Below are 11,007 nucleotides of genomic sequence, written 5' to 3'. Positions count from 1 at the left end.
TTTTTGGTAGGGTCTTCCTGTGTGACTCTTTGTACTTGTTCTGGAATGAGATTATATTGGGCTGAAGTAAAACTAAATTATTTCATTCCAGACTTAGGACTAAGAGCCACAGTTAAAGGGTGATAATAAAACTAGACGGAAATCTCATGTTTTGTTTATTTTCCTGAGGGAGGCAATTCGATGTCAACATTAGTGTTTGTCATGTTTAATTTTTTTTTTTCTAAATGTGAGATGATACTTTCTCTATCTAAAGCAATAAGTATGTGTCAGTCTGAGTGTTTCCATCTATCTAAGTAGATATCCCATGTTAGCACCCGGGTGGTTGGATGGAGCATCACCCTTGAATCATATACCTATGATGTTCGCATGGGTGTACGATCCGATAGTGATGTCGTTTCTTCTTCTCTTTACTAGCCTATCCTGCTTCTTTGGTTTGTGATTGTATTTTTGACAGGGATATTTTTTTCTGTAAATCTTCTGCCTGTTTGTTCTTGGTTATTTATAATTTAGCTTATGATATCTTTAGGTTATGATTTGATTTACATTTTTACTATTTTTGTTAGATTGCTTGTTTTTTTGTTTCAGCGGTCTCTCATATAACCTCAATTGTGTTGGAAGAGACCTAAAGCAACAAACAAACAAAAAAACCATGTTAGCACCTGTGTCTGGGTGGGGTTCCCGACCTCCCATAGTGGGCAGGGAGGTACTTGTTCTGTCTTCTATCCCCTGTATCTGTTTTCCAATTGCTTTCTGTCTTTGTCTTGGAATGAGATTACTTAGTTTTGTCCTGACCCTGGCCGAAGTCGAATAATAGTTAAAGTTTTGGGAGATGATGTTTCTTTCCTTGTAAATCATCTCTCTGATATGTATTGTTATTTTTAAAAACTTTAACATATGATTTGTAAACAATTTAGTATATTTTTTGTGGGATCCTGTTCTGGTGTCTCGGTGAAACATTTAGGTAATCTCAAACTAAGAACACTGATGGTGTACTCTTGGAATCTACATCTGTTCCCTATTTGAACCATTTCCCCTCTGTCTTACTTTTTCCTCAAGTCTAGAATGTTTTTATTATCTCATTTTCTTCCTTTTTACTGGCGCTGATATGACCTAAATGTGATGCAAGCGCTGTAAAACCCTTAAAAACTAACAAAAACGGATAATATAGACGTTTCGGGTTTCCCCTTTATCAACAAAACAGGATGAATTAAATACTACAGACAAATTAGATAATGTGGTAGTCTCATGTCTCATGTAGTTCCATATCTGAAGCAGACGTCGGAGGTCATCTTCCGCCAAGCTGATCTATCTCTTGCCAATTCTATTAAAGCAGCGCCACCTTTCTCAGCTTCATCTGTCCAAGTTCTTATCCCTTTCAAATACGTTATTCTTTGTCTTCCTCTTATTCTTTTTCCATTCATCTTTCCAGTCAAGGCGAGTATTTCCAAACCAGGGTGGCGGATAATGTGTCCTAAAAATTCCATTTGGCGTTTGATGATTTTTGTTATCAGTGATCTTTTTCTGTTTGCCATTTCTAAAATTTCTTCATCTTAACAATGCCACTACCACATTATCTCATTCGTCTGTGGTGTTAAATTCATCCTGTTTTTTTTTTTTTTTTGTAAAGGGGAAACCCGAAACATCCATATTATCTGTTTTTGTATATTAAATTGAAGCTTACATTCAATTTCACATTGTTATTTATTTCTTTGAGCTTCAAGCAGCAACATTTACATTACTATGACTTGAAATCAGTTGAGAAAGAAACAAACGATGATTGACATACTTCATGAATGAAATGCATCAATGAAACATAAAAAGAAACATTTTGTTGTTGCCATGTTCTTCAGAAAATCAAAAGCAGAACAACCAAGATAATAGATAAATGAAAAATCCCTCAATCATGAATTTTTTGGTGTAGATTTTATCCCACTTGTCGGTCTTGGGGTTGAAATCCTTGTGAAGAAACTTTGATTATCTTCTCCTTTTTATTCTATGAACGCCATCATGCTGACAATAAACACTGCATTGTGTTGTACAATCTCATTGATCATGGCTGGATGCTGTTAGCAATTTAACTTGTCAATACTTTTTTAAAAATTCCTCTTATTTTCAATTTTCACCTATATTATGTATTTATGTTGCTTGCATTTGTCAGATTTTAATTTTTATGATTTCTTTTGAGTATAATTTGACAAATTAAAAAAAAAAATGGGGGGCGGTATGCTGAAGAAATGACCAGGACCTATACCCTTGCTGTTTCATATGATTAAAGATTTCATAAGCTGAGGCAACATTATACACTCTAACTGTCTGTACTGAGATATAATAGTTTTGCCTGGATTTTATTTTTGTTTTGAGTTTATTTTTTTGTTTCTTCTTTGCACAAAATAAAACAAGATGACATTGACCATCTCCCATGTAATGATTGTGGGACTATACTATCACGTCACTTGCTATCTAGATGGATTGAGTATTTTTGTATACAAAGGCTGGTAGAAAATCCTGGATTAGGGATCACAGCATGTCATTGGAGTTTGGTCATTGTTTTCGTGCAATATTTTTATGAGATGAATTGGCAGTGAGGTCACTTGCTGTGTCTTCTATCCCTTTATATCTGTTTTCCAACTTGCTTCCTGTCTTTGTCTTGGAATGAGATTACTTGGTTTTGTCCTGGTCACATCAGTCTCGAATTTTGATTACCCAATTTTCTTCCTTTTGACATGCGCCAAAATGACTTAAGTGTGTCGCAAGCGCCGTAAAACCCTGAAAAACACAAAAACATTAGGTTTGATTTTTTTCCCTTGTAAATCATCTCTGTCTGTTGATATGATTTACAATTGGTGTGAATCAGATCTTGCATTGTGTCTGGGTGGGGTTCCTGACCTCCCATAGTGGGCAGGGAGGTACATACTGCGTCTTCTATCCCCTTATATATGTTTTCCAACATGCTTTCTGCTATTGTCTTGGAATGAGATTACTTGGTTTTGTCCTGGAGGGCAACAGTCAAATGCATAGTTATTGTTTTGGGAGATGATAATTTTTTCCTTGTAAATCATCTCTCTTATGTATTATTATCTGTGTTATTTTTAATGTATAATGTAAGCATTTGAGTGTACAGTAGAATTACTTTAAACTGAAATTTTTGGGACCTTCTAAACCATTTCGGTTTAAAGACATTTTGGTCTAAAGTAAGTTCCCGTGTTGCAATGTTTTTCAAGGGTAGTAACTATTTAAGGAATTTGCTCATTTAATCGTATCATGGGTTTCCCGTTAAATGGAGTTGTTGAATAAATGCCGTCTTCGTAACCATTAATTTAAAAAAATAATTTTTTTTTGTGTTTTTAAAATATTTTTGGGGTTTTCGTTTTCAATTCAAAATTGTTGAAAGAGTTCAGTTCGGGATGCCGTGTAATTTACATATCTCCGTCTTGATCAACTTTTTTTTTCATTGACTTCACATAGTCTTTTGATTTTAAACTCAAACGTGTAAGCACAGTGCTTTCTTTTAGACAACTTTTAGTAAAATGCAAAGCTAAAATAAGATCGAAAGTTCTTGTGCGATAATTGATAATGAATGATGCGCACTCAGAGGTGAAGTGAAATGGAAATGAAAAGGCGTGTCGTCAATGCTAAGCTGTCTACTACACATCCCTCTTTTGTTGAAAAGCCATTTCATTAGGTTCAAAGGCCTAATTACATAGAACCTCCCCCCTCCCCCCCCCCCACCCCCCCTCACACACACATTTAAACAACGAAGTGGAAATGAAATGGCATTTCAATGGTAAGTTGTCTCCCCCCCCCCCCCCCCTCCTTATTGTCGTGTTGAAAATCCAGTCAGTTCCAAAGCATCAACACACGAGCGAGAACATCTCGCTTGCGTTATTCTACACCCCAACTCCCCCTCTTTCCTCATTTTTCGCCTGTCAGTCACCCGCTGTCTTCCTTTTCCAGTCTGTGCGATTGTGGTGTTGGCCAAGCCCAAGTGCAGTGATTGAAGTGTTTGCCTCCCCCCCCACCCCACCCATCACCCTCACCTTATACTTACACTCTGTTTAATATCGCCGGGCATTATTACTTGTGGCCTCCTTCCCGAATTTTTGAAGAAAAATATAGAGAGAAAAAAGGAAGGTGCTCTCCTCAAGTTGTTTCGGTTTATAGAAAGTCCTGCTTAGAAGTATTTCAGTTCATCGTAAGAATTAGTACAAAGATAATGAAGAAACTCATACAATTTATTAAATTCTTTGCCGTTTAAGGTATTTTTCGGTTTAGCTTCTTTCGGTTTAAAGTAATTTTACTGTATTTCTCTTTGTTGGATTTTGTGCTTGTGTCCGGATGAGACTTATAGGTGATCTCAAACTAAGTACATTGGTGCTATGCTCTTGGAATCTACATCTGATACCTATTTGTTCCCAGTTCCCCTTTATCTTACTTTCTCTTGGCTGCTTTAATTGTAATTCTAGAATTTTTTACCATCCCATTTTCTTCCTTTTTACTGGCGCTGATATAACCTAAATGTGTCGCAAGCGCCGTAAAACCCTTAAAAAATAAAAACAAAAACAAAACTTGCATTGTGTGTGTTAAGGCGTTATATAGGAAAAGTACAGATCCAGATAAGGCGATGATTTATTTCTTCCATCATCTATATACTTATGCTTTCTCTTTTATCTTCGCCTGTCATCTTAATTTTCCCTGCGCTTAAGTGATCCATGTTTGTTACAAGTGCCATTAAACCTATAAAAACATAAATTTTTTGGGTTTGGCCTCATTAAACTTCCATGGTGAGCAGGGAAGTTACCATTGTTGTCTTCTATCCCTCTCTATTTCGTTTTCCATGTTGCTTTTTATCTTAGTCTTTGTCTTGGAATGGGATTACATGGTTTTGTCCTGGCCCTTGACTGAGGGGGAAAAAAACCGAATGTATTGTATGTGTATTAGTTTTGGGAGATTATTTTCTTCCCCTTGTAAATAATCTCTCTTTTGAGTACTTTTACAGTTTTGCATAGGATTCATAGGGTTATGTTTTATCACTTTATAATGGGTTTTGACGAAATTCTATGTTCATTTTTTTTTTTTTTTTTTTTTTCAAAATTTTGTTACCATTATTCTCATTATTATCCTTGAGAAGTCGGCCATAACTTCAATTGTGTGGTGAATGTGTTGTGTGGTATGTGGAGTAATGTGTTGATTCATCATTGTGTTGTTGCCTCTGTTGTTTGTTTGTTTTTTTTTTACTATGTGCTAAATACTGTTGTCACCTATGGTGTTGTACTGATACTTTATTGGAAATATTTATTATTATTATTATTATTATTATCATTTGAAAATAATCTATATTTAAGAAGGCATCAATTTAATAAATTGCTATGATGACCAAAAAACCCCAACTTTTTGGCGTTTGATACATCAAATATATACTATTTTTTAAAGTAATTAATATTTTTTTTACAAAAACTTGCTTCACTATTATATGCTCACTTATAGAGGCCCTGATAGCTCTAACCCGTCTACCACTCAGCAGCGTTTGAGTAGCTGGATCTGTTTGAAAGTAATTTATGATACTGTACTGTTATCCTATTCTACAGCTATTGTTAATTTTTATGCTACAGAAACTGATACAAACTCTCAATTAAATGGATCTGAAGGACTATGGAGACTGTTACACTCAAGTATGGTTTATTCAAACACATTGGAATGTCCCAATTGTTTTCATCATTATTCTTTGTATACGGTTTTCTTGAACTTTTTAAGGGTTTTACGGCGCTTGCAACACATTAACTGGGTGGGGTTCCTGACCTCCAGTGGGCAGGGAGGTACATACTGTGTCTTCTATCCCCTATGTCTGTTTTCCAACATGCTTTCTGTCTTTGACTTGGAATGAGATTACTTGGTTTTGTCCTGGCCCTGGCTGGGAGGAAAACAGTCAAATGTATAATTAGTTTTGAGTTTTGGGAGATGATATTTTTTTCTTTGTAAATCATCTCTCTGTTATGCACTGTATTATGTTTTGTTCTATATATTATATATGATTTGTAAACATTTGAGTGTATTCTTCTTAGTTGGGACCTGTGCTTCTATCTGGACGAGACCTTTAGGTGATCTCAAACTAAGTACTTTGATAGAGTGCTCTTGGAATCTACATCTGTTCCCTATTTGAACAAATTCCCCTTTGTCTTACCTTTTCTTGGATGCTTTAATTGTAATTCTAGAACTTTTTACTATCCCCATTTTCTTCCTTTTTACTGGCGCTGATATGACCTTAATGTGTTGCAAGCGCCGTAAAATCCTCAAAAACAAAAAAACAAACAACACATTAAGGTCATATCAGCGCCAGTAAAAAGGAAGAAAATGGGATAGTAATAAGTTCTAAAATTACAATTAAAGCACCCAAGAAAAAGTAAGACAAAGGAGAATTGGATCAAATAGGGAACAGATGTAGATTCCAAGAGCACACCATCAAAGTACGTAGTTTGAGATCACCTAAAAGTCCTATCCAGTCATAAGCACAGGTCCCCACTAAACTAAGAGGAATAAACTCAAATATTTACAAATCATATAAAATATGTAAACAAAACATAATACAGAGATAATTTACAAGGAAAAAATATCATCTCCCAAAACTTACTATACATTTGACTGTTTTCCCCTCACCAAGAGTATCCGGTCAGGGCCAGGACAAAGCCAATGTATTTCAAGACAAAGACAGAAAACTAGTTGGAAAACAGATATAGGGGGATAGAAGACACAGTAATTACCTCCCTGCCCACTATGGGAGGTCAGGATCCCCACCCAGTAGAGGGACTATAGTGAGTACTAATCACCCAACTGACGATCTTTATAAAAGCTATAACACAGAGCAAAGTGATATTCGAGTTCCACTTGGGTGGGTGTTGAGGAACCATACCACAGATAATAGCGGAAGGGGCTGCCTCTTGGTGGGGTTTCTGACCTTATAGTGGGCAGGGAGGTACATACTGTGTCCTCTATCCCCCTGTATCTGTTTTCCAACATGCTTTCTGTCATTGTCTTGGAATGAGATTTCTTGGTTTTGTCCTGGTCCTGGCTGAGAGGGAAACAGTCAAATATTTTTTTTCCTTGTAAATCATCTCTCTGTTATGCACTGTATTATGTTTTGGTATACATATTATTTATGATTTGTACACATTTGAGTGTATTCCTCTTAGACGCGACCTGTGCTTGTGTCTGGATGAGATATTTAGGTGATCTCAAACTAAGTACTTTGATAGTGTGCTCTTGGAATCTACATCTGTTTCCTATTTGAACCAGTTCCCCTTTTGTCTTCCCTTTTCTTGGGTGCTTTAATTGTAATTCTATAACTTTTTACTATCCCATTTTCTTCCTTTTTACTGGCGCTGATATGACCTTAATGTGTTGCAAGCGCCGTAAAACCACAAAAACAAACAAAACAGGGGGCTGCCTGAAGCCTGGGATCATGAAAATACTAACAAAGGAGTGGTAATGGAGAGGCTTTGAATGGGAACAATACAGACAATAGACGTTTCAGGTACAAACCCTTCGTCAGCACAACAATAAACAAACCTTGAAAACAAATAAAATGAATGGAGTGTAAATTTATATCATCTGTACTCAGTGATGGTTGGAGTGTGAATGAGATGTGAGCGTGGCGTTTGTGAGTATGTAGGTAGTAGTAGAGTAGTGTCCCTGGCGGGGTGGTTGGAATGGGGAAGATGTTTGTGCGGCGGTCGAATCTTGAGCAAATAGATAGAGAGACAAGTAGATAGAAAGAGAGAGGGGGGAGGGTTGGAGAGAGAAAGAGAGAGAGAGAGAGAACATCAGGATGATAGCTGGGTCTATACAAATGGGTAAATAAGTGGACGAATACTGCAATAACAAATGAAAATGATAGATAGCTAGAAGGACAGATGAGTATGAATAAGTATATTACCAGTAGTTAGAGGGATAGATAGATAGAAAGGTAGAGTTGTATTTGTAAGTAACTGGCATTGCGGAAAATTGCCATTTGAAATCCCAAATTTTGCTACACAAAAACAGAAAATTTTGCCATAGAATTTGCCAAATTTTGCAAAGTTAGTTAATTATTCGTATTCAGATTCAGATAACTTTATTTATTCCCGGAGGCCAATTGAATATTACATTGGTCTAAAGATGCAAAGTCACTCGGGTGCAAATCAGAAAGGAAAATGATTAAAGACATCAACCTTATATCAAAACAAGAGACCGAGAAGCCTGCAAAGAGAAGCATCAAATTTTCATTACACTGACATCCCGGAAAATTGCCATTGAAAACCCAAATTTTACCACCGGGGTTCAAAAATAGTGCAAATTAGAGAATTTTCAAGAAAAATTGTAAACTTTGCGGTAAATAGCGGAAAAGAGCGAATTTTGCGGCCGCAAATTTGCCATTGCAGCCGCGAAAAACCACGATGACAAGTAGTAGTAGTAGTACTAGAAGATGTAATGTTAGTAATAGGAGTGGTACTAGTAGTAATTGTTGTTGTAGTGGTTATAGAAGTGGCAGAAGCAGCTGTAGTAGCAGTTGTAACAGCAGTAGTAGTTTTTAATTTTTAGTATGAGTGATATGTTTGTTTGCATTTAAGGGTTTTACGCCGCTTGCAACACATTTAGGTCATATCAGCGCCAGTAAAAAGGAAGAAAATTGGATAGAAAAACATTCAAGATGTACAATTAAAAGGACTTAAGGAAAAAGTAAGACAAGGGGAAAAGGTTCAAATAGGGAACAGATGTAGATTCCATGAGCACACTATCAGTGTACTTAGTTTGAAATCACCTAAAAGTCTCATCCAGACACAAGCACAGGTCCCAACTAAGATGGATACACTCAAATGTTTACAAAGCATATTTAACATGTAAACAAACAATACAGTGCATAACAGAGATGATTTACAAGAAAAAAATATCATCTCCCAAAACTATAACTATACATTTGACTGTTTCCCTCCCAGCCAGGAACTGGACAAAACCAAGTAATCCAGTTCCAAGACAAAGACAGAAAGCATGTTGGAAAACAGATATAGGGGATAGAAGACACAGTAAGTACCTCCCTGCCCACTATGAGTGTCGGGAACCTCACCTAGAGTATGGGTGATAGTGATGTCGACATCTTTTGGCTAAAAGATTGAATTAACCATGTTCCCTGTGGCCTTCCCCTTGATCTTCTGCCCCGAGGGTTCCAGTCAATAGTTTCTTTGTTATAGTCATTCTTTCTAAGGGTGTGTCCAGTCCACCTTCATCGTCTTATTCCTATTGCCTCTCCCACTGGTTACTGCTGTGTTCTTTTCCATACTTCTTTATTTTTAAGGGTAGCCCTATTCCTCCTTAAAGGTCGAATAGCATCTACCGCCATTGCCGTACGTAAGGACAAATAGTGTTGCTTGCACTATTCGTACTTCACACTAAAGCTGGGCAATATTCCGTTTCTGTTTTTACTTAGCTAGATTCGATTCCACGTGATGATATATCCGTATCATCTTAAATTTTTGACAAACCCCACCTCCTCTGTTAGTGTTAGTGAGTCAAATAATCAGTTGAGTGTGTATGTGTTAATTTCGTGGGGTTTGTATTTTTTGTTTGTTTTTTGTTTTCTTCTGGGATATGATTTTTTTTCCAGAATGGTTATCGTTTTCTTATTAGGAACTATTTTTGTGTTCTCCTTTTGCAAGTATCCCATTCAAACGCCCGCAAGAGAGTTTGGGTTGGCTGGGCACAGAGGAAGATTCGTCAGGTTTTCTTTTCTTTTGTTGTATTTGGGGGGGGTGTTTGATTTTTTTGTATTTTTTTCTACTTTTTTTTTTTATATTTGTGTGTGCGTATGTGTGTGTGTGTGTGTTTTGCCTTTATTACATTTTTTTTCTATCTATGATAGTGGTTTAACACTCAATAACTATTAATTTGTTTTATATGACTAGTATTAAAATTGTCAAAAATATTCTATTTTATTAGTCGTAATAATATAAGCAGCCCAAAAGACATCAACGTTTTGTATCTCTTAATGTCTTAAGAAGCAGTTTTTAAAAAAATATTATAATCTTGATAATTCAGTGAGTGTCATCAATATTGGCTTGAATTTAATCAAAATTTTTCATTTATTTGAACGATGTCGATACATGTCCTTTAACTTCAGAAAATTTTGTTATAAGTTGTACCGTCTTGAGTATAACAGTATAACAGAGATGTATAACAGAATGATAGATTTAATTCATGGAGAATTCAATGTGTTATTAAAGTGGCAGTAATGGTATAGACGGTAAGGAATTTGGCGGCTTTACAACACGCAAATTAATTCCAAAGCCGAAAGCACAACGTTGCATTTAATCCAATCTCCATATACGATGTCAAATATATTAAAGATTAATAAAGGACACTAATGTCAAGTCCTCAATATTTTCATTACTTCATTCGTTAATTAATACAAAATACTATTACATATTTGGTATCCACTTTTGTCCTGACGAGAAGTTAGAATGTCTACGGGCTGGGATTTTAAATGTCTACGGGTTGAAACTGGGTGAAATAGAATGATACAGAACATAAAAGCCCAGTTCGGCCTAAGAACAATAACTTGCCTATGTTCTTAAACTCAGAATAAGGGTTAATGTTATCAGGGGTGTTGGGATTGTTATTTTGATCTGGGTAGGGGTCTATGGATAACAACATCAATATTAGAAATTTGAGAGATAGATAAAGAGACCGAAAGGCTTTTAGAAGAAGAAGAAATTAGAAGAGATAGATAGATAGAGAGAGAGAGAGAGAGAGAGAGAGACCAGGGAGGGAGAAAGAGAGAAGAGTATGTGAGAGAAAGAGAAATACAGAGGGAAAGAAAGACAGACAGAGCGAGAGAGAAAGAGAGAGAGTGTGAAGAAATGAAAGCGGATGATAGCGAGATAAAGAGAGGAAAATACAAAGGAAGAGATAGATGGAGGGGGAGAAGAAATTAGAGATAAAAGGGGGAAAATATGACAGAGAGATAGAGAATAATATGCTATT

This window comes from Berghia stephanieae, chromosome 7, assembly GCF_034508935.2.
Source record: "Berghia stephanieae isolate SIO BIC M18660-M18661 chromosome 7, UCSD_Bste_1.3, whole genome shotgun sequence".
Lineage (NCBI taxonomy): Eukaryota > Metazoa > Mollusca > Gastropoda > Nudibranchia > Aeolidiidae > Berghia > Berghia stephanieae.
This window is presented reverse-complemented; position numbering follows the sequence as displayed.